Below are 22,794 nucleotides of genomic sequence, written 5' to 3' on the forward strand. Positions count from 1 at the left end.
AGTAGCCCATAATTAACAAGCATTTCACTCCCTCTCTTAGAATAAATTTAGTCAGTGAGTCAGTCTCCTTGCAGTCCTGAAACATGTGTTTGTTTCATAGAAATAGGAAGTTAGGAATTGCCAGACCAGATCAGATTGATAGTCCACTATTCTGCTCCTGACCGTAGCCAGCACCAGATGAAGATGTGATAAACCCCATCAGAGGAAAGAACAGGGAACCCCATCATGACTTGCCCATTGGGAATATCTCCTCCCAGCCCCTAGCGGTCACTGGTTGCATTGTGACCTGAAGCAGGAGGCTTGTGCCTTCTTTTTTTAAAAAAAAAAATTCTATCTGGTGTAATTTTGGATTTTGATCTCTATAAATATGTAATCCCTATCTGAATCCTGCTAAGCTCAAAATCTTTGATCTGCTGTCATGGAGCCAAACAGTCCATTTCCTTTGCATGTTCCTGAGCTGATGGGGGGTCTTTTGCCTTGCCTTGCCCATGCTGCTAAACTTCCAGTTGCCCACCATCACCAACCCTCTTCCCATGAGTGAAGATCTGGTAATGCAGTGCCTGTTGCAGACATGGAACTCTCTCTGCATCTGGTTAGGAATCAGTCGTGCAAGAAGGGATTGTTGGGAGTTCCTCAGCTCAAAGAATTATAGACCTATTTCTAAGGGTACCACAACACTGCGATTAACAAACCAGCAGCGTTGGGTCTCGGAGCCTGGGTCAGCTGATGCAGGCTTGCCAGGCTTGGGCTGTGGAACTGTAATATTTCAGCGTAGGCTTTCAGGCTTGGGCTGGAGCCTGGGCTCTGCGACTGTGTGTGACAGGAGGATCTCCGAGCCGAGGCTGAGCCTGAGCCTGAATGCCAGCACTGCAATACCCATGAGCCCGAGCCAGTTGACCTAGGCCAACTCTAGCTGCGCTGCGGGTCTTTTATCACAGTGTAGCCATAACCTAAGCTGTACAGTGGAAGAACTTTGGGTACGCTGTGTGGAGCAAAAGAGATGCCACAGAGTGGGGGAATCAATACCCCAATGTATGCTAGAGAGGTGATTTCAAACTCACCATGGAAGGGACAAATGTGGCACAAAACAGGGTCAATGGTTATGGTCTGTATAACCATAATGGTTATGGTCTGTATAACAATATGTACAGTGCCAATTTTACATGATTTCAATGAAAGACAAGTTTTGTAACCAGCACCTGAATACTATGTGATGGGCACACAAGAAAGGTGTCACTAGATGGCTGGGTATGTAAGTCAGCTGAACCTTGGCAACCCTTCTGGCTTTTTGGATGGATGGATATATGTGCTAGAGAAGACGGATGCAGGAGTTAGGCAGAAAGGCTGATGAACCTATGGAGGAACTTAAGTCTGGGTTTCGACTCTGTGTTGAGTTTCATGTAGCCTCAGGTTTCTCTGGGATGGTTTGGTCTCCTGAATCCTAGCGGTCATCTTGTTCTGCCTGAGTTGCGATGGCAAAACATACATAAACAAGCTGAGTGTGGTAAATGGTGTTTTGTTTTGGAGCTTGTGCCTGAAGAGAGTCTGGGTCAGAGTAAAGGTCCCTCCATTAAACCACTGGCAAAGGCTGCTTTTTGGCTTGTTTAAACAATGCAGCTGAATGGAGTTTAGCTTGGGGAAGGAATGCAAACTGTTGGGGATTGGGAGGCGACTCTGGGCTATGCTAGCTGTCAGATGTATACAGAAGCTTCATCAGAATGTGCTGTCTCATGTCTCTTGGCAGCTCTCTAGAGTTTACCTGATTACCATTTATAGTAAATGTTTTTTAATAAGCACGGATGTGTCCAGACCGGCATAGATACAAGGAAGACATGACAGAGACTTCCCCAGATTGCAAGGTGCTGTGCAACGACTCGATTTATTAAAAGGAGGGTGAGAATTAAAAACAGTTCACCCAGTTATATAAACTCTCCCCAGTTTTGAATGAGTCTCAGATCTTGATATCAACTGACAGCTAGACCTAGTCCATGATAAAGCTCTCCCCTTGCAAAAGGAGTGCAAGTTCATGACAATCCCTGCCACCAGCGTAGGAAGCAACAGGAGTTTAGTAGGATATAATGTGCAAAGACATGAACCAATTGTCCTTGGTCTGTGTCATTGTGAGAAAAATAAGTTCAAATACTACAGTAAACATTTTTAAAACATCTGCGGTAATTAGATGCCTGATGTCAGAGTGTCTTTAATCTAGCAGACAAAGTCGCAACAACATCCCATGGCTAGAAGTTCAACATTGACAAATTCAAACTGGAAATCAAGTTTCTAAAATTTAACAGTGAGGTTAATTAACCATTGGAATATTTCATCAGAGGTCTGGTGGATTCTCCATCACTTGAAATCCCTACATCAAAAATGGATGAATTACTAAAAGTGACACTTTCATTCAACCACGAGTTATTGGACTTGCTGCAAGAATCACTGGGTCATATTCTATGGCCTGTGTGATGCGGGTATCAGACTATGATCAAAATGGTCCATTCTGGCCTTAAAATCTATGCATTTTATTACCTTTCATTTGTTGTCATTATTTTATTGATTAGGGCCCAGATTCAGCAAGACACTTATGCACATACGTAATATTAAGCATGTGAGTACTCACACTGATGTTGGTACTATTCACAGGCTTAACTGGTTTTAAGCACATTACTGAATCAGAGCCATAGTTCTGTGGAGATACATAGTACTTTACAGTAACTAATCAATGCTCAGATGGAGGTAGATGTTCTTTATAAATCTAAGATAGATAAATTCACATAGAAAAACATAGATTGGTATTCAATGTTTTAACTCAACTCATCTCTAATGGCTTCTCTGAGTGGATGTTTGTGTGTGGAGTCCAGACTCATCCCTTTCCCTGGGTTTGGATATATTTAAAAAAGAAAAAAAACTAAGTTCCTCCTTCAAGACCACTCAGCCCACACCCTAGATCTTCTCTCTATAGACCCACTCTCATCTCCATTATATCTAGGTGGGGTAATGTACTACAGGCCTCAATGGGTCAGCAGAACCTACTTAACCCTTTCCCAGCAGGACCAGCACCTGATAACGAGTGTTCTAGGAAAAAACTGCCACCCTATTACAGTCTCTTTTGTCCTTTTCTCATTCCCCTTAAGGGTCTGATCTTAACTGTTTGATTTTTCTTACTGTGTAGCTTTGCTTTTGTATAGTAAAATCTGCAAATATTTCATATCCCTTTTCCCGTGTGCATCCTTGTTTTCTATGGGCCACATCCAAAGTCCTTACTCAGGACTGTATGCCGAGAGGTGCTGAACTCTCTTAAATCCCACTGACCTCCACTAGAGTTGCAGATGCTCAGCACTTCCTAAGGATTTGGTCTAAATTTAGCTGCCCATGCTTCATGATGGCTCCTCCAATGAATAAATATTCAATAACAAAACAGCACAAGTCCATTTGAAATGTAAAAGGGGCAGGAATACAGAATTAGCATTGCCAGGAAGAGAACTGAATTTCACATGGGACAATCGTTGTTTCACTTATCACCAGAAAACAAAGCAAAGCAAGCAGCAAAGAAAACATAACGCAACAAAAGTTACAGTCTCTCCATAGTTAGCAGTCAGCAAACTGCTCTGTTTATTTGTATAGTGATGTATCCTTTGTGACTTTTTCCACCACTAGACTAATCTTGCCCTTCCAGACTGTTGATTCATCAGGTCTGGTGTCCTGCAACCCGCAGTGGCTAATTCCTGATGCCTCTCTCTCTCTTCTTCTTTCTATCTATTTTTTCTCATTTTCTGTCAGGGTTTTTTCCCTTTTTTTCTTTCTCTCAAATTTTTATTTCTTTGTTCTTTCTTTCTTTCCGCCATAGTGCACCTAGTCATCTAAGCAATGTTCTACACTGATGCAGAGGGAGTAAATGGTTTCTTCCTAATCCCTATAGGGATCTGCTTAAGCCTTAGCCTGCATAATTATGAATAAAAGAAAAGGAGGACTTGTGGCACCTTAGAGACTAACAAATGTATTAGAGCATAAGCTTTCGTGAGCTACAGATCACTTCATCGGATAATACAGACTAACACGGCTGCTACTCTGATAATTATGAATATTGCTCATAAAATTATCCAGGCCTTTTTAAATCCCACCTACACGGGCCCTTGACCCCCTCTGGCAATCTATTCCACAGCCACACTGTGCAAGCAAAGTAGTTCCTTTTGTTTGTTCTAAATTTACGGGCCATTTAATTTTCAGGGTCTCGTTGTTTTCCTGTTTTGATCCATTATGTTCCTGTCATATTCCTGTCTATTTCTTGCTGTCTTTTCCACATGATAGTTGATAATGCAACAGAGTTAGTGTTCAGGGCCCCACAGTTCAAAGGAAATAAGAAAGGACACAAACTCTTACCCCAAAATCGTATCAAACCTTTTCTGAGGGTTGGAAAATTTGGATGATTATTTTTTATTCTTTATTTTTAGGGATCTCGTAGATTTTGAGGTTTTGTGAGCCTCTCACGCTATTTTTAAAATGTGCAAAATAGGCTGGAGTTCCTGAATTACTTTTACCTATCCTTTAAACCCATTACTTTTATTTTTCTAGGCTGAGTCAATTGCTTTAAAATAAGCATGATTTTTCCCGCTGTAGAGTGGCCCTTCTAAAGCCATAGGGATAGAAGAGCCCAGTTTTCCCCCCACACCCAAATTAGACTGGCATAAGCAAGTGCCATACACACATACATATAATAGGCTCTAACAAACCTGTGGCTGCCTAAAACTTCACAGTTGTTGCTATGCTGCACATCAGTGCAACTAGAAACCTCATTGCAATAGCAGAGTTAAAACACAGGTCCTCCTGCTCCAAAGGCCACAGGCCTCTACCTGAGCTAAAGGACACTCTCAATTAGCAATTAGCCCTACAGGGCCTCAGACAGGCAGGAGACCATATTCTGTTCTGTACAGGGAAGTGATGCGCATACACACTAATCAGTCCATTAAAATACTGCATTTATATTTTCATTGGATTTTTTCTTCTCTCTCTATCTCTGCTCCTTTCCCTCCCTCTCTGTGTATTTGTTTTGCAGTCTATCCATTCTTTGCTCCATTTCTCACTTTTTATTTTATTGCCATTTTCAGTCTGCTCCTTTCCAGTCTCTGCCAAGTGGGATGAAAACCCAATAACATTTGAGTTCAAGTCTAGTTTGCAAACCCACAATATTCAGGTGGATTCAAAATGATGTGAAATGACTTTGCACATCCCTGATTACTTTATATTTTTGCCCCACCCATTCTTCTACTGTATCTATCTCCTAATATTCCAATATCCAGTGGACACTAAATCACATGCCCAGTACCTGCTAGTTCCCCCAATTTGAGAATCATCTCACTACTACTATCAGAGGGGTAGTCATGTCACTTTCACTACTACTAGTTAATATTGCTCTCCCAGGTACTAAAGCCCACTGATTTTGCTTCCCTACCAGCACTGAAGCTTCCAATTGGGTCATACTTTCTTAACTGTATTTAGCAACAGTTATTTTGCTTTGTTGTCTAGCCACATTTATTTCAAATTTCTAATAAAAAGAGTGATGAAGAAGCCATGGGGACTTAAACATTTGCTTAAATTTAGGCATGGGCTCTAACGCTCTGCTAAGGAACCTGATTTTTAGCGATGCATCAATTTTGTGTCCAGTATTGGGAATGCAAAATAGTGTGCACAAATGCATTCACTGAAAAGTTTAACTCCCCACTCTGTGGGTATAGTTATATAGAGTTCTCTAAGGGTACGTCTCCACTGCAAAAAAAACCTCAGGGCACCGAGTCTCAGAACCTGGATCAATTGACTTTGGTTCGGACAGCAGGGCTAAAAATAGCAATGTAGCCATTCCCACTTGGGCTGGAGCCTGGTTTCTGAGACCCTCCCCCTGGCACTGGGTTTCTGAGCCCATGATCCAGCCTGAGCTGGACTATCTAAACTAGTATTTTTGGCCCTGCAGCCCTAGCCCCGCAAGCCCAATCCAGTTGACCCGGCTCTAAAACTTGGCACCAAGGATTTACTGCAGTGTAGATATACCCTAAGTGTGTCCAGTTGCAAGTGTTGTACAGCTCTGATCCTGTTCTAATTTAAGACCATGGCAAAACTCCCTTTGACTTCAGTGGCGCACGATCTGATCCTAATGTTGCCCTTGGGAAGCAGTTTTTGAAAATGAAGAAAAACAAATCTTGCCATAACTCTTCCTTGTGCTCTCCTGTCTGTCTCCATCTGTTGTCTCTTGTCTTAGACTTAGATTGTAAGCTCCTTGGGGCATGGACAGTCTTTTTTGTTCTGTTTGTAAAGCAACTAGCACAATGGGGTCCTGGTCCATGGCTTGGTCTCCTGGACAATACCACAATATATATAATAATTACTAATATTGAGACACAGCTCTGTATTTAGCAGATAAAGCATATTCCAGCAGACAAATTAGTCCCATAGTCAGTAACAAGACATGGAAACATAGTTCACTAAGGAGTGATCTGACCCTAAGCGCAATATCCTCAGATACAGTGCTTTAATTCTCCACAGCAATGCTCTTTGAAACACAGCCAAATTCACCATGTCAGGAGCCTTAGGATAGCAGAGAGGCATCAGGCCATTGTTTATGTATCACTTTTATTTTTTTCTTTTAACCTAAAAGTTCTGTGGGGGGAATTTATTACCAGCTATGAAACGTGGCTGCATCAGTGAATGAGAAGCAGTGACATTAAAAATAATTGACATTAAAATGTTGTGACATTAAAATTAATCATGTTTGATGGATGTTAGAGACTGAATCCACAAGGCTCCAGGGTTCACATTTTAGCAAGTTCTAACATTCATTCCTACCCTCTTCTGCCTCTGTTATGTAACTTCTTTCCCCCGCCCCCCGCCCGGTCTCTAAGACCATCTGTAGGGAGGGGCTGGAGAAGGGTGAGGGCTATTTCAGGATGTAGGATGCCTTTCCACTTGGAATTGCAACCAGGGCTTGGGCTAGACTGCTGGGTTATCTCTGCGGAGTGCATTTACGCTTTATCTACACTGGCAAGTGAAATACAAAACTTTTGTCCTTCAGAGGTGTTAAAAAAAACACACCCTGAAAGACAAATGTTTTCTCGACAACAAGCACTGATGTGTGCGCTCTCCTGCCGACAGCGTGAACGCTGCTCGTTGGGGGGGGGGGTAGTTTTTTGTTGGCAGGAGAACTCTCTCCTGCCTACTAATAGTGGCTACACTGTGCACCTTTTAGTGGCACGTCTGTAGCAGCACAGCTGTGTCGCTAAAAGCTGCGTAGTGTAGACATAGCCTTAGCCTGAGACAAGTTGGGGGAATCTGCTCACTGCTTTAAGGAAATGTCATAGACTCTTCTCATAATGCCTTTGACTGGGACAACCCATTGCTTCTGGGAGGAAGAAAGGGTTACAAGACACATGTCCCATAAGTCAGAAGGGTTAAAATAATCAGTTTGTTCTACCCTCCTACTCACGGGCTGCCAGGTACTTACCTTTTCATTTTCAAAGAATTACATAGGATTTAGCCCCTCCTATTGATTTACATGGAGGATTGCTTTCAGATGGTTCGGACAAAGGAAATGGGAGTCAGGATTTCTGAGTTTTATTCCTGGCTCTGTCGCTGATTGACTATGTAACCCTGAGCACATCACTTAACTTCTCAAGTTTCCCTACCTGTAAATAAGGATACGAGCTCACACGGAGGCTGAGGACAAGTATTTTTTTTAACATACTTATAAAATATCATCCTCCTTGCAGTTCTGAGATTTAATTAACTGGTGCCAGTAAAGAGCCTTGAAATCCTCAGCTGAACTACGTATAACACAGGTGCCAAATACTGTTAAACTTCTTTATTGCTGCCTGGTTTGCCAGGGTTTTGGATAATAAATGCACCTCCCACACTGCTTTATGTGTGTGGAACGCCCTTACTGAAGGACCTGACTCTTCAAAACACACTGCCAAGCTGTGCCTCTGTTATGCTAATTAAGGCTCCATAAACTCTAATCACTTCCACTGACTTTACTGGGACGTGTGAAGCTAAATCGGGAGCAAAGCTGAAAGTGTTCAGAAGTTCTGTTGAAAGTGGATGTTTTAGTATAGGGGGCATACTCTCAGGTAGCCATTCTGGCTCCAGACCAAGAGGAAGATGTTCAGTGAGCGTCGCTCAACATAGCTTGGTCAATGGAGCTACACTGATCTATCCCCACTAAGAACCTGGCCTCAGGTCATTAAAGGTAAAAACTGGTTCCCATCTAAGGGCTCTTTGGCGTTGTTGAAATGGGCGTGCTGATCTTAGATTCATAGATACTAAGGTCAGAAGGGACCATTCTGATCATCTAGTCCGACCTCCTGCACAGCGCAGGCCACAGAATCTCACCCTCCCACTCCTATGAAAAACCTCACCCATGTCTGAGCTATTGAAGTCCTTAAATCATGGTTCAAAGACTTCAAGGAGCGGAGAAGCCTCCCTCAAGTCAACCATGCCCCATGCTACAGAGGAAGGCGAAAAACCTCCAGGGCCTCTCCAATCTGCCCTGGAGGAAAATTCCTTCCCGACCCCAAATATGGCAATCAGCTAAACCCTGAGCATATGGGCAAGATTCACCAGACAGATACTACAGAAAATTCTTTCCTGGGTAACTCAGATCCCATCCATCTAATATCCCATCTCAGGGGATTTGGCCTATTTACCCTGAATATTTAAAGATCAATTACTTACCAAAATCCCATTATCCCATCATACCATCTCCTCCATAAACTTATCAAGTAGAATCTTAAAACCAGATAGATCTTTTGCCCCCACTGCTTCCCTTGGAAGGTTATTCCAAAACTTCACTCCTCTGATGGTTAAAAACCTTCGTCTGATTTCAAGTCTAAACTTCCTGGTGGCCAGTTTATACCCATTTGTTCTTGTGTCCACATTGGTGCTGAGCTTAAATAATTCCTCTCCCTCTCCTGTATTTATCCCTCTGATATATTTATAGAGAGCAATCATATCTCCCCTCAACCTTCTTTTAGTTAGGCTAAACAAGCCAAGCTCCTTAAATCTCCTTTCATAAGACAAGTTTTCCATTCCTCGGATCATCCTACTAGCCCTTCTCTGTACCTGCTCCAGTTTGAATTCATCCTTTTTAAACATGGGAGACCAGAACTGCACACAGTATCTCAGTCCAGTTCCATGTGAAGTGGCATCTGCATTGCAAAACCATCATTGCAGGTGGGACTAATTGGTCCCATGGGCCATAGTCTCAGCAAGGAGATTATGGATTAAATGGATCATAGAGACACCTAGAGAAGGTTCTTCCAGGACAGGGCTGTTGGGAGGCAACATTGGCGAGTTTGCCATGTCACTTCCTGTGCAGAAGCAGTTGTGCAAAATTCTTCTCTTTCTGTGAGAGTAGCTTTCTCCCCTATTTTGACAGGCTAGGAAAAATATTAAGTGTGTTGTTGTCCTCATCATCCTGGTAAGGTCGGCCGTAAGCAGAGTGTATATCCGGGCTGCTTAGCTTTCGTAACAATTGTGCAAGGTTGAGCCAGGGACATCACATCAGTCTCCAGGGCTGTTAACACCGCCCGAGCACAGAGTGCAAAAGAAACTGGCACCGTTTCCACCAAAGGGCCTGGAGCTTCTCTAACAGCTGGAGAGGACAGAGCACCACGTGGCACACCTGCACTTCAGAGCCAAGTCATTTAACAGCAGCTAGGAGTACAGGGAATGTCAGGAGCGGCTTTTGGCAGGCCACCATGCACGCTGTTTCCTTTGCAGAACGAGAGCCAGGTGGTAATGACGGCAGCTGGCTCCTCCTAGATTGGAGCCAGTCCTGAGGAGATGCTGCCTCTGAAAGGGGAGGAGGAGAGGCAGCATTTTCTGGTTTTGCATGTAATATTTTCCCACTTCCTTTTTTGGCAACATGAGGTTCCGCGTGGCCTCAGAAAAAATGAAACGATGTATTGGGCAAGAAGCCAGCCACCTTCTCACAGCCTTAGCTCCAGGCTGGCTTTGCTTCCTGGCCAGTTTGCAAACCACAAGAAGCAGTACCACTTCGCTGTTTCTCTTACTGTGGGCAGCATGGGCTGTGTGGGATGCATCTCTTCTTTATTGAAAGAGCTGGTACAATGGGCACATGGACTTTCACAATGGCCTGTTCCGCAGCACTGAGCAATTATTTGCTTTAGAAGTTCCCTCGGCCTCTCTGGAAGCCATGATGATGTAACTGCATTTTCACAGCCAAGCCCAGAGACCACCCTGCTTGGTTATTTCAGCTGGTTAGAGGAAGCCTTGTCTAGCGGTTATAGCACAGGGATGACCACTCTCTTCTGCCTTTGCAGGAGACCAGAAACTCCCATTGAAGTCAATGTATTTTGCAGAGAGAGAATTAGACCACAGGACGTTTGTGTTCTATTCCCAGCTCTAATATTGACTCATTGTGACTGTGGGCAAGTCCCACCATGTCTCTGGGCCTTGTTCATCCTGAATGTAAGGGCACAAAGGAGTTAAACTATGGATGAATTTGGCCCCACCCTCTGCAAGCTAGAAATAATGATACTTAACCAGCTTCACTGGGAGATTGTGAAGCTCATTTAACTAATGGCTGTAAAAAGCACATTGAGACTTCGGGATGGAAGGATCTAGGGAAGTGCCACGTTTTTCTCTTTTGAATGGTACAACATGTACAAGTTTTACAGCAGAGGCACTGTATGGGGGAGGGTAGTTTTAAAACAGCTTGAGTTGAGCAAGCCAGTTGAGCGGTTGTTCCTTTTCCGTATGCAACATGAGACTCTAGTTGGTTGGATGCCACTGGACAGATGTTGTTTCCTTAAATCCGTAGGCTAGGCCAATGATGAGAAGAATGTTTCCTATTAACATTTTAAAGTTTTCAAAATGAAGCTCAATACAAACAAACTTTTCTCCTGGTTTATACTTCTTTGGTGCTGCTTATTCAGAGATTTCAAAGCACCTCCCAACACCACTGGGGTAGATAATTTCTGATTATCCACATTTTGTGGGTGGGTAAACTAAGGCATAGAGCAGTTAAAGTCCAGAGTTTGGCTTCCTAATTTGAAACACCTAGGTCCTGGTGTCCAGCGGTGCTGAGCACCCACAACTCAGGGCTGATCTACACTGGCAACGCTAAAGCACTGCTGCGGCAGCACTTTAAGGTGGCTTGTATAGTCACAGCAGAGTTCTGGGAGAGAGTTCTCCCAGTGCTCTAAAAAAACCCACCTCCACAAGAGGCGCGGCTCCCAGCGCTGGAGCACTGTCTACACTGGCGCTTTACAGCGCTGAAACTTGCTGCACTCGGGGGGGTGTTTTTTAACACCCAAGTGAGACAGTTGCAGCGCTGTAAAGTGCCAGTGTAGCCAAGCCCTCAGACTGCAATCAATGGAGAAGATGTGAGTGCACAGGATCTCAGCGAAAAATAGCCCAAGGTGTCTTAATTTAGGCAGTCAAAATTAGTGTGTGCTAGGGCTGTTTGGAAAAATTTCTATCCAACCTTGTTTTGACTGAAAATTATTTTTTCAACTAAACAAAAACCTTTGCAGAAAAATGTCTGCTTCCTTTGAAAATATTCAATTTTTCATCGGAAAACAAAACTGTGAAAAACCAAGTTTCTTTTGGTTTTCAGCCAAAAATGTTTTAGGTTTTGGCAACTTTGGACCAAAACATTTTTGGGTTTCCATAGGAAGTCGTCATTTTCCACTGAAAATTTCAACAATAATGAAAATGTCTTTGTTTTTGTTTTTTAAAAAAATTGACCAACTCTAGTGGCCACTTCTCTAAATATGTGGGCTTAAAGACTGCCAACATCACATAGTGTACGTGGCAGAGCAAAAATTGAACCAAAGAGTTCCAAAGCCTAAACCCATGCTCCATCTTCCTAGAGAGATGTTGAATAAGACAAAAATGTTCTGCAAATATTTGTTTTATTTTAAATGAAATTTTCTGTGAGCGGGATACTGCCCTGTTTGCATCACTTCCTATGAACATTCCAGACCCTGAGGTTTTCTTCTGGCACCTTGAAAGTGAATTTCAATGTCACCTATGTGAATATGGGTGGGAAATTAATTTTAAATGCACATACACGTTTGCTTGCTAGCTCATCCAATCAGGGAAACAACACCAGATGGTTCATCTGACCAATCAAAACTAAGCTCTTTTTTGGATTTTTCTTAATGACACAGAGTAAAAAATTCAAAAAGCTGTTTAGTCAATACTAGAATAATGAATAAATTGGAGGAAACGGTGACCTGCTCACAGGTATTCAGTCAGCAGCAAAAGAGGTTAAATTCATCAGATAAATTATTTGCTCAGCTCTACACTAGACCACACATGCTGGGATAGCTGGGGTTTACTTTAGTGTCTGACAGATGGCTGCCAGACATTACAATGGACCCAATCACTTAAAAGAGTCTCCCTGTGTAGAAGCTGTGTGTGCATTTTTCATGTCACTGCACAGCTGAGCCTTGAGAATCAAGCTGTGGGACCCTGGTTGTTTCAAGGAAAGTAACTGTACCAGGTGAGGAAACGTCTGCGTGGTAGGAGAGATTCAGACCCTCTTGCCAGATGTTACTGCCGTGAAGAAAGATGAGTGATGTGCTGGGGGAGTTAAAGGGAGTGGAAATCAAAAGATTGGCGTTCTAGTCTCAGCTCTGTCCCTGACTCACTCTATGACCTACCACAAGGCATTGTTTTGCAATGAGAAAGAGCCATTGATGGAGGCAAAATAACACTACGGGACCAGTTCTGGACCTCATCACTTATATGCTGCTCTGTTGGAGTTGGCAAGGAGCCACAGTGGGTTGGAGGAGAATTCTCTTAATTCAGAAGCAGCATAGGGTCAATGTAAGCAGTCCCAGAGTAGGGGGCATGCCCAGTAGGGAACAAATCATAGATCGGAGACAGCATGCTTGTACTGCTGAGTGCTGCTGGTATTCTGGGCTGTAGCACAGCCCTGGGGAGCCTGCTGTAAGTGAGAGCAGTCCCCAGTGGTTACAGTAACTTATGCAAGAGCCTGTTTTGACCTCCACAGCAACCCAGAATCTGGATGATGGAAAGCCACCTTTGCCCCCCTGCCTCTCCTCCTGTTGAGACACACCTCCTGTGCTGTGTCTCTGAGAGGGTGCAGCACAGAATCTGCCCATTGCTCTAATCACGGTATTTCAATTCCTTTGTGCTCGGCATATTGCAGGGAGATGTGAACTTGGCCCAGAATAAGTCCCCTATGAGCCGTGGTTCCCTGAAGCAAAACCACGCCAAGAAATAGACAAATACTGAGGCCCTGGAGTTTTCCTGCACATGAAAGCCACTTGGATACCCGGGGCCAGAACACATAGCCCTTGTGTTAAATTACCCTCCAGGTCAAACCCTGGCAGGAGACTTTCAGCCATTCCCTGCAGAACCGTGTTTCCCTCCCCATGTGATAAGAGCTGAGCTTAAACCATGCTCCTTGGAGATTTCAGGAATGCATTTTCAAACAGAGCTTTTCATTGCTCTGTAATCCCAGTGCAGCCCAGGGCAGTGTCACAGTGACAGATGAGGGAGATATTGAGTGACAGGGTTTCACAGCCTGTAAAGAGACTAATTCCTGGGGACGGGGGTAGGGGGTGGGGAGGGGGTCTAGTAGTTGTCTCTGCATTTTGAGGGATGTTGTTCAGTGGAATATCTGAAAACTTGTATCCTCTGGAAAATGGTTTGGAGCTGTGCAGGGTTGCAAAGAGTTCCTTCTGTGAAGAGATGGGTGTCTATCTCCTACATTACTGAACCGAGGGAAAGGGCTCAGATGCAAGTTGCTTAAGAAAAGATGTTTTTAATGTGTGGTTAATAACACTTTTCACACAAGGTCTCCAAGCTCTTGCCAACCATTAATTATTTAAGTCTTATGCCCTCAGACACAGGTAAGTATTATCATCTGCTTTACAGCTGGGGAAAGTGTGGCACAGACTTGCTGAAAGTGCACCCTTTGGGCCAAGTCCAGAAGTTTTTCATTCATCGATTAGAAGGCCAGAAGGGACTACTGTGAGCATCTTGTTTGACCTCCTACATAACACATGCAAGTCTCATAGTTAAGAGAATGCAAACCATTCCAACAGTAGATTAGACAGGAGTTGAACTTGCTGCTACAAACCATTCCTCTTTTCACTGATCCATGAAGCTCTTCTTTAGGGCTAGATCCGTCCCTGCAAGCAGGGGCTAATCGGAAGAACACTCTGAGGCTCCCCTTGTAAAGTTTCTCTCTGATCATTCTGCAGGGTTGGTCCCTCCCTCTCTGAACAGGTTACAGATCTGCCTCCAAACCACATGAATCCACTGGGATCTGAATCTGCATGGAGGCACTTGCTCTGTTATCTCCTTGCTCAGGACATTCCCTAGAAGTTCCAGAAAATGAGAGCTACTAGGGTGCTAGAATTTGTGCCACTAAGCTGTCCCCAAGAGCAGAGGAACGTAAAGGTAAAGTATAAAGACACTTCTCTCCAACTTCTTAGGTCCTGCATCAAGTACAGTTCAGCTGGATCCAGTGACCAGGGTACTTAGTCACTTAAAGCAACCAGTAGTGGTTTAGGATATGTTGGAGAAAGTGCAGATTAAATACGAGTTAAATGTTCAATTATAAATCCAGCGGATGCAAAGAACAGGATGACAAATACAAATGTGTACAATAATTCATCACACAGAGCCTAATTAATAATGATCATCATTCTTCTTTTTTTTCAAATTGGGAGAATCCCATATTTCATTACATTTACGACACCAGTGTTCTCCCTTGCACAGCCACATCATTTTCTCATACCTCCCACTTGTGCCAGTAGCTGAAGCCACTCTTGATGCAAACAACTCTTGATGTGAGGGAGTTGGTCGGTCACGTTGCCGTAGGGGCTTCCCAGGATCTGGATGAGGACAAGGGAAAAGTTCAATGACACTTTTATTTAAGTTGAAGCCTATGTTGTGGTCAGCCCCCTTCAATACAATGAGGGGAAGGTGAGAATTCAGAGTCTCTGTGGCAAAGTTTAGCTGGACATGAACGGGGGTTACCCATTCCTCCTAGGCTTAGCTGTATATACTCCACCTGACCTTTACAGTATGTTACTTGATAACATGCCTGACCTTTTCAGATCTAATTAGCGAATACACTCAACTGTTGCCCAAATGCCGTATTTGTCTTTTTCCTCCTCTGTTCCGCATGTTGGAAACACTGCTTGCTCACCAGAGCTCAATGGTGTATTCGTAGCTCTCAGTCAGAGCTTCCTTACTCTCAGGACACTGATACCCAGATGCAAAGGGCTCTGCCTCCTCAGCCATACCTACAGTAGCCCTGACTGTGAAACTGGGACCCATCCCTAACAGAACTGCATTCCTCTTCTGCGCAAAGTTCACAGGCATATTTGGCAGGCATGGCACTTGTATGTTCCCATCTGGGGCTTCCCTCAGCAATGGCCTTAGGCTCATGAAGCTTTTGCTGTTGGACAGTGCCCTGTACACTTAAGAACATGCCAAACAAACAAATGCTTCAAAGGCTGGCTTAAGAACCCTGCAGCGTACGCAGACATGGCATAATCTGTCCCCCACATAGATCTCTAAGAGTCAGAAGCCCTGAATCACAAGGTTTAATATTCCTTCCAAAATGTGCTGCTATTTTGATAATTCTGGCTATTCCTGGTATCCATACAAATATCCAGTCTTTGTTAGGTTCCCCTCACTGCCATTAACGTTTCTATCCTCACAACACCGCTGTTAGATAGAGAAGTGCTGTTACCCCCCACTACGTAGATGAAGAGCTGAGCCCAAGGTCACATAGTCTGTGGCAACCCTGGGGTCCTGAATCCCATGTTAACATGCCAATTACTGCAGGGTTCTTCCTTTCAATGACGATGGCATAAGGTCTGTGAATGAACCACTGTGTCTTGGACCTGGGCATTTAGACCTCACAAAAGGCCACAATGAGCTACTCAGGATGTAGAAGAAGATGCAGTTTCTGCCCCAAGGAGCTTACAATAGATAGAGGTAGCAGCAGAAAGCAAGATGAGAGCCATAGAGGAAGGTTCTATTTATTGTTGTTGTTTTATCAGTTGTGTGTGTGACCGGATGGACATGTTCATTGTGGGAGATGAATCAGAGGGTGTTTTGTTTTGTTTTTGCTGAGGTGGTTTAACCTTTGTGTGCTTCACAGAAAAAGTCTGTTTTAGTCGCCAAGAAAACAAACCCCAATCCAAGAACCAGTCTTCTTTCTTTTTGGTTGAACAGGTGGGTGGGTTAACAAAGTGATACTCCATGTCCTTGAAATGATACCTTCACCCTCCTTCCCTGTCGCAATGGGATGGGGGAAGTTTTTGTTACAGAATATTCAGTTAATACTGTCCCCAGTAAATAGAGGAAAAGGTAGGGTAATGAACTCCATAGTTTGTATCTGTGGCACTATTGTCCTCTGCTGGATAGAATGAGAACTGCTTTACTATATGACATAGATCCCCATATTGCTAGTAGATAATGCAGATTTCTCTTTCGCTCAAGTGGTGCTTTTGGAGAAAGAGTTTGAGTTTTAACCCTTTCACCATCAGGAAGTTCAAAGCAGAGCTGCTTTGAAAATGTGGAAAAAGATTTGGTGAAAAATTCAAAATTTCAAAGATGTTTCCATTGCACAGGGTTTGAAATGGATCCATTTTCATTTTTAAAAAAATTTCAAGATATTTTTAACTAATTTTTTATTGAAATTGTTTTCAAACTATTTTCTTTACCAAAACCTCCAGTTTTGAGTAAAAAAACATATTTTTTGGTAAATAACAAAAGCAATTCAAAAATGATTTGATAAACATACTTAAAAAGGTCATGGAATATTTCACAAAAACAGAAAATTTCAATGATGTCAACAATATTTTGTGAAAAGTTTTGTTTTTGAAGAAAGACCATTTTTCAATGAAAAAATGTTTAGTGCAAAAAATTGCTAACATTATTTAGTTCCAACTAAGTGCGGTGTGCAGCACTCTGGCAACAAGTCCTAAGTGGTTATAAATGTGTTACAGTATTCATCTTGCATATTCAAGGAAACAATTTAGTAGTTTATATTCAGTGCAGGTGCAGCTGTCTCTTCAATACCTTTAATCCATTAGCACAGGGAGGAAGATTAGGATGTTTAAATATGGGGATTAGAATTACCTTGTTCGGGTTCTAAAACAGTAGTTAATAACGCATATTGCAGAAAACTTTCTTTGGCCCAAATGTGATCACATTTCCTGGCACACTTACTGTCAGATCCTCAGCTGGCATAAACTGGCATAGTTCCACTGAAGTCAAGGTAGCCACATTGATTTGTATCAGCCACGAATTTGACCCTCAAATTATAAATTTCAATCTTGTTGGGGATGGAATCCTTTCCAGACCATTGCTGTGTCTGTGTGTGTGGTGGGGGAGGCTGTGTGTGTGTGTTTGTAATATGCACTGTAGCTGTTCTTTCATGGCAGTCACTTCAAACTAAGAATATATCTAATCAGTAGCAAGCCAGTGTGAAAAACGTTTGGCCAAGTCTGGCATTATTATATTTTTAATTTATTTAGCACTTAGCAATACATTATTCTTGCATTCTCTGATCCTGAATTTTCAGTCCCTTTAGCATTGGTAGCTATTGTACCACAGTACACATTGGTATTGGTAGCTATTGTGCCATGCCCACCTCATGCTCAAAGGGGAATGGAGTAGTTATTGTGCCATGTTGCTATGTGTCAGTTAAAACAGCTGCTGTGTTCTGCCTCAGAGGTGGCTTCCCTTCCATGGTGGGAAAAGTCCTTCCAAACAGTGTATGCCTTTCTCCTATGAGTAGCTCTTTTGACATCAGTGGGATTGCTTGCATGAGCAAATTGTGCAGGATTTGACTTTCAGTTTGTAAATTTGATTGGAAAGAGCCTTGGGATCCTTCTGGACACAGTGCCTTTTACAGAAATGCGAGCTGAGTGTTTTCTCAGTGTAACACAAACTAGCATTCAGTACCTCTGATGAGCTTGGGAGACAACAAAGATACCCACTTTCTAATATCCACATGACTGCTTATCTTTCAATATATAAAGTCCAATTTACATTCCAATATACTCCTTGCTTTGCTTGGGCTGGTGATATGACTCTTGGAGTGTGATGCATGGAACTCTGCCTCTTGTCTTTTGGGAGACAGCGCTATGTATACAGAATTGTTTAATTCCTCATGGTAGTGGAAAAAACCTGGGAAAGGATGAAGGGAGCATACAGTAGTCTCATTTCCAACCCAAATTCCTAAGGGACTGCTTGCAGCTGGCATTGTGCTAGGCCAAACCCTGGGAGGGATGTGGAGAATAGCATTAAATAATACTAATAAGATTACTCACGGCTTGATCCTCCTCTTACTTATAGCCACGTAAATCAGGAGAAACTCCATTGAAGACAGTGGAATGACATTACTGTTCAACAAGAAGAGAATCAGACCCTTAGCATTTACATTCCATCTTCCAAAAACTTTGCAAGCATAAACTAATTAATTAATTCTCATACTTTCCCTGTGTAGTGGGAGAGTATTATAAGGTCCATTTTAAAGGTGAGGAAACTGAGGTAGGTTAGGTGATTGATGCAAGGCTAAAGAGGGAATCTAGACCAATCTCGGATTAGATTTTAGTAGTGCCTGGTACCCGGTCCTGTGCTTGGCCACAAGCCCACAGCTCTCATTCAAAAAAATGATCCATTGGAGCCACACAGAATTTAATGTATCTTTTTCACAAGACTAACGGGGATGTTCTGCTGTTCGTTTTCTGCCCTAGAGTAAATGTGGCTGCATGTTTGAGAGTGGGTGGGAATATGAAAAGTGACAGAGTGCTAATACATTAGGCATTCATTTTGCGTTATATTAGCAATGCTTGTACTGGATAAGTGAAATGTCATACCCTGTTAACACACAATTATGGGAATATAACTGAGCATTTCACTAAGATAACATGAAAGTGGTTAACAGGGATGAAGCTTGTATCTTGGAAGTGCATTAGTCTTCACTGTGCATTATTGCTGCAGCAATAAAGAGATGCAATAAAGCACTCAGTTTACTTTGGAATAGTTTTTCTTTGACTTTAAAAAATGAAATTTACCCTCCTGTGAAGAAAAACAGCAGAGGAAATGGAGCCATAGGCCAGCCCTTTTTGGAGAACTTTTGTCTTGCTTTGGAGCCTAAAACAACAACAAAAAATTGTTTTGATAGTGGTTTGTTCAAAAGCAACTCTTTTACCCTTCCAAATGTAACTTTTCAGTCTTTCTTTGCCCTGAATTTTCAGAACTGAACATCTCAGCTAAGCCCCCATATTCCATCTTTGAGCCTTCCAGTTGACGAGGAAAGTAGAGAATTGGGCTACTCCATTCCCCTTTGAGCATGAGGTGGGCATGCAGTGTAGGTCTGTACATTTTGAAATAACACTCCCTGTAAAGACTCCAGTCTGAGGTTTGCACAGCTACTCAGCTGCATCTCCACTGAAGTCAAAAGAATTGTATCTGTGTTAACAAATGGAGAATCTGAACCCATGGTTTGCACAGGAAAGATATGTACACTGAGACAGATCTTCAGCTGGCGTAAATCCACATAGTTCCATTGACTTGACATAGATTTACTCATGTTAAAGATCCTTGAGACCCAGCCTTTGTCTTTCTTCTCTGTTTGGACTGTACGTTCTTTAAGGCGGCGACTGTCTGATTATGGGTGAAAGACTGACTCCATTGAATGGAAAAGCTTCCAGTGACTTCAATAGGGCCAGGATTTCACTCTGTGTTTAGCACAATGGAACGCTACTGTCAGATGGCAGCCTCCAAGTGCTCCTGTGCTCCTGTAATACAAACAATATGTAATCGCAATAAATAATGAGAGGTAATGTGTTCTCTAATGCTTAGAACACACTCCTGAGAGCCAGATCACTTGGCATGAAATCCAGGCTCCACTTGGTTCCTATTCCTGCATCTGCCACTGATTCACTCCATGGCTTGGGCAAGTCACTTCACCCCTCTGTGACTGTTAAATAAGTATAATAATACCTGCCTCACTGGCACGATGCTATAGCTAATATATTCATGCTTGTACAGAGGTCTTTGTCTTCCTCAAATGGAAGAGACTATAGAAATACAAAGTATTTTATTTCCTTCCTCGTCCTCATCTTTCCTCTCATATTCTCAACCTTGCTTTAAATCGCGGGTATTTGTTGAAGAAAAGCCAGCAGAATATCTCATATTTTCATGGAAATCTGTCCCATTCTCTCTCTTCCTCAATGCACAGCTTTGTAGGGCACCCAGATTCCATCACTGTCTGTGTGAATGTTTGGGGGACAGCCTTAGGTGTTTCAGCGCCCTAATATATCTGGGAGATGTACTGACAGGTTCTCTGCAAAGATCTGAAACACACAGCCTGAAATAACCAGCTGAATTACTCAGTGGCTTAGCTGAGCCATGTTACTGTAAAGAAGCAGACACCTTGACTCTTTTACTAATAAAACACCTAGACTTTTAGCTAGCAGGCTAAGGGACTTCATACCTTTCATTGTATAAACATTCTAAAATTGGAAGATGAAGCTCTAGCATCTTGTTTTCTGTTTGCTTTGGTCTTGAAGGCTGTAAACCTGACACCTTTTACTAGCATTAAACGTTAATTTGAAAATCAAAACAAAACAAAAAAACCATCCCAGTGCCTAGACATTGTTTGCCTCCACAGAGCCCCTATCTAAATCAAAGTCCAATTTCTTTCTTGTTTTCCCCCACCCCTCCTCAAGAATCTGGATGAAATCCTGACTCTACTGAAGTCAATGGCAAAGCTTCCATTGACCTCATTAGGGCCAGGATTTCACCATTGTTTTCAGCAATGTGAATGTAAGATCTTTGGGACAGGGACTGTCTTCCGTGTTATAATTGTAGAACTCCCAGCACAATGGGGTTCCAATTCTGGTTCAGCTTCTGAGCACTACTGTTCTAGAAAACACCGTAATAATAATATGTTCCTTGCAGCCTTTGTAGAATATTGCATCATTCCTTGGATTACTTTTTTAAAAAATAAATGAGGAGAACTATTTACTATGGAAAGAAGAGTAACAGAGGATCTGATAGTGGTATATATGGTCAAAAACAGTATGGAGAGTGTTTGCCCACTCCCGTATTAAAGGGGACAAGAGGGCATCTGATGGAATTAAAAGTAAATGTAGAATTGTTCACCCATGGAACTTGCGGCTGCAGGATCTCACTGAAGAAAACAAATCAGTACTACTAATAGTAATATAACAAAAGGATTAGACCCTTGTGGAAATAAAGATAGTGTCTGCAGTTATTTTAATGAGGAAAATATTAAAAGAGCTATCAACCCTTATGCTTGCAGGGCATAATCAGATCACTAATCAGGAAATGTCATCCTTAACCCCCATTCATAGCATTGCATATTGACTGATGTATTTTAAATGTGGAGGAGATTCTATTTTATTCTATTCCAAATAGGTTCTTATACTTCCTTCATCACCACAGCATCTAAGCACCTTCCAGTTGTGCATCAAACAATGTTACTACTATCTGTCATGTGTGCTTCATTTTCTCCCTCATCCCCTCCCAAGGGGAGAACTATGTGTGCCATGAAGTGTTTGGTTTTGGTAGTTTTTTTTTTTTTTTAAAGAATTTACAGTTAGGAAGAAGCTACTGGACTAGATGGACCGTTGATTTGTTCTGGTTATGGCAGCTCCTATGTCTCCCATCTTTAGAGGAAACATCAGATGCTATACACTGTTCATATCAGAATACCTGCCTTTTTCTCATGTGTCACCCTCCATGACTTCCACGTGGCTGAGCTGTCTATCCATTTCTAGCTAATTCACCCAGTCAGAGTCTTGTGTTTAGAAGGACTAAAACAGCGTAGAGAGCTTCATACAAAACCCATGTGTTCTCTGCCCATTGAAAAGTAGTAATAAAAACCAGAATCAGAACAGACATATTTAACTAAAAAAATAATAGTTTTAGTGATATTGGTACATAGAGAAAAGCAAAATGCCAGCACCTCCTTATCCCCTAATAGTATTATGTATATTTCTGAAATGGCTTCTAAACGATCTGGTAAAGATATCCATTGGTGCAGTAATAATGCCCTAGAGTTCACAATCCTATTTGAATTCAGCAAGGGGCTAAGGGGCCCATGCTGTGGGAACCTTTTGCAAGATCAAGACCTGAGTATGCATCCGACTTAGACAAGTACCTGTACAATTGCACAATCTAGCCCTACAAGAGGCAAGAGAAGCTGCGCAGGAGCAGTGCAAAGAGGCTGTGGTACCGCTGGACGCATTTGCATATGCATATGTGGATCAGGCCCTCCCCTGACATCTTCGTCCCTCCCATCATATAATGCTTCTCTTGGGCTCTTGTCACAGAGTGCCTGAGGAGTGGTTCCTCTGAAACATATTTGGATGAGCCAGAACAAGGGAGGCCAACTCTCACCCCACCAACTCCCACAGCTAGTGGTGTTTCTTTTGGTAGGAGTCTGCATAGCACCAGCCAGATTTTAGCCTCACCTGCCCTCCCCCTCTCAGTCCTTGTTAGCTTTTAAAACAAATTTTTTACTTCATAAAACTGTATTTTTCTGTTTTGCTGGGGCCTGATTAACTCCTCGGCAGCTCTGCTTCCAAAAGCCTCAGATCATCACTTGGAAACGCTGCAACACGCATGTTCCTTCAGTTTTATTTCATTGCTGTGCAGGAATCCTATTCTCAAGCCTCCATCCCAAGCACATGAGATTTCAATCAGAGAGAGGACCTCTGCAGTGCTGTGTTTGTATGGGTGGGATCTGCTGAC

General features: G+C 42.7%; 1 protein-coding gene and 1 long non-coding RNA gene across 2 annotated transcripts in view; one reads left to right on the plus strand and one right to left on the minus strand.

The window, feature by feature from the left end:
* LOC119846579 (CXADR like membrane protein) overlaps window positions 1-22,794 on the plus strand; it is a 69,638-nt gene that overhangs the window by 26,287 nt on the left and 20,557 nt on the right. The window lies entirely within an intron of this gene.
* LOC122457190 overlaps window positions 19,090-22,794 on the minus strand; it is a 30,326-nt gene continuing 26,621 nt past the window's right edge. The window contains exons 2-3 of the long non-coding RNA XR_006276592.1: window positions 19,538-19,803; window positions 19,090-19,164 (exon numbers count right to left, since the gene is read on the minus strand). This is a non-coding gene — a long non-coding RNA (uncharacterized LOC122457190). The remainder of the gene's footprint in view (window positions 19,165-19,537; window positions 19,804-22,794) is intronic.

The sequence above is a fragment of the Dermochelys coriacea genome, chromosome 22 (assembly GCF_009764565.3).
Source record: "Dermochelys coriacea isolate rDerCor1 chromosome 22, rDerCor1.pri.v4, whole genome shotgun sequence".
NCBI classification, from domain to species: domain Eukaryota; kingdom Metazoa; phylum Chordata; order Testudines; family Dermochelyidae; genus Dermochelys; species Dermochelys coriacea.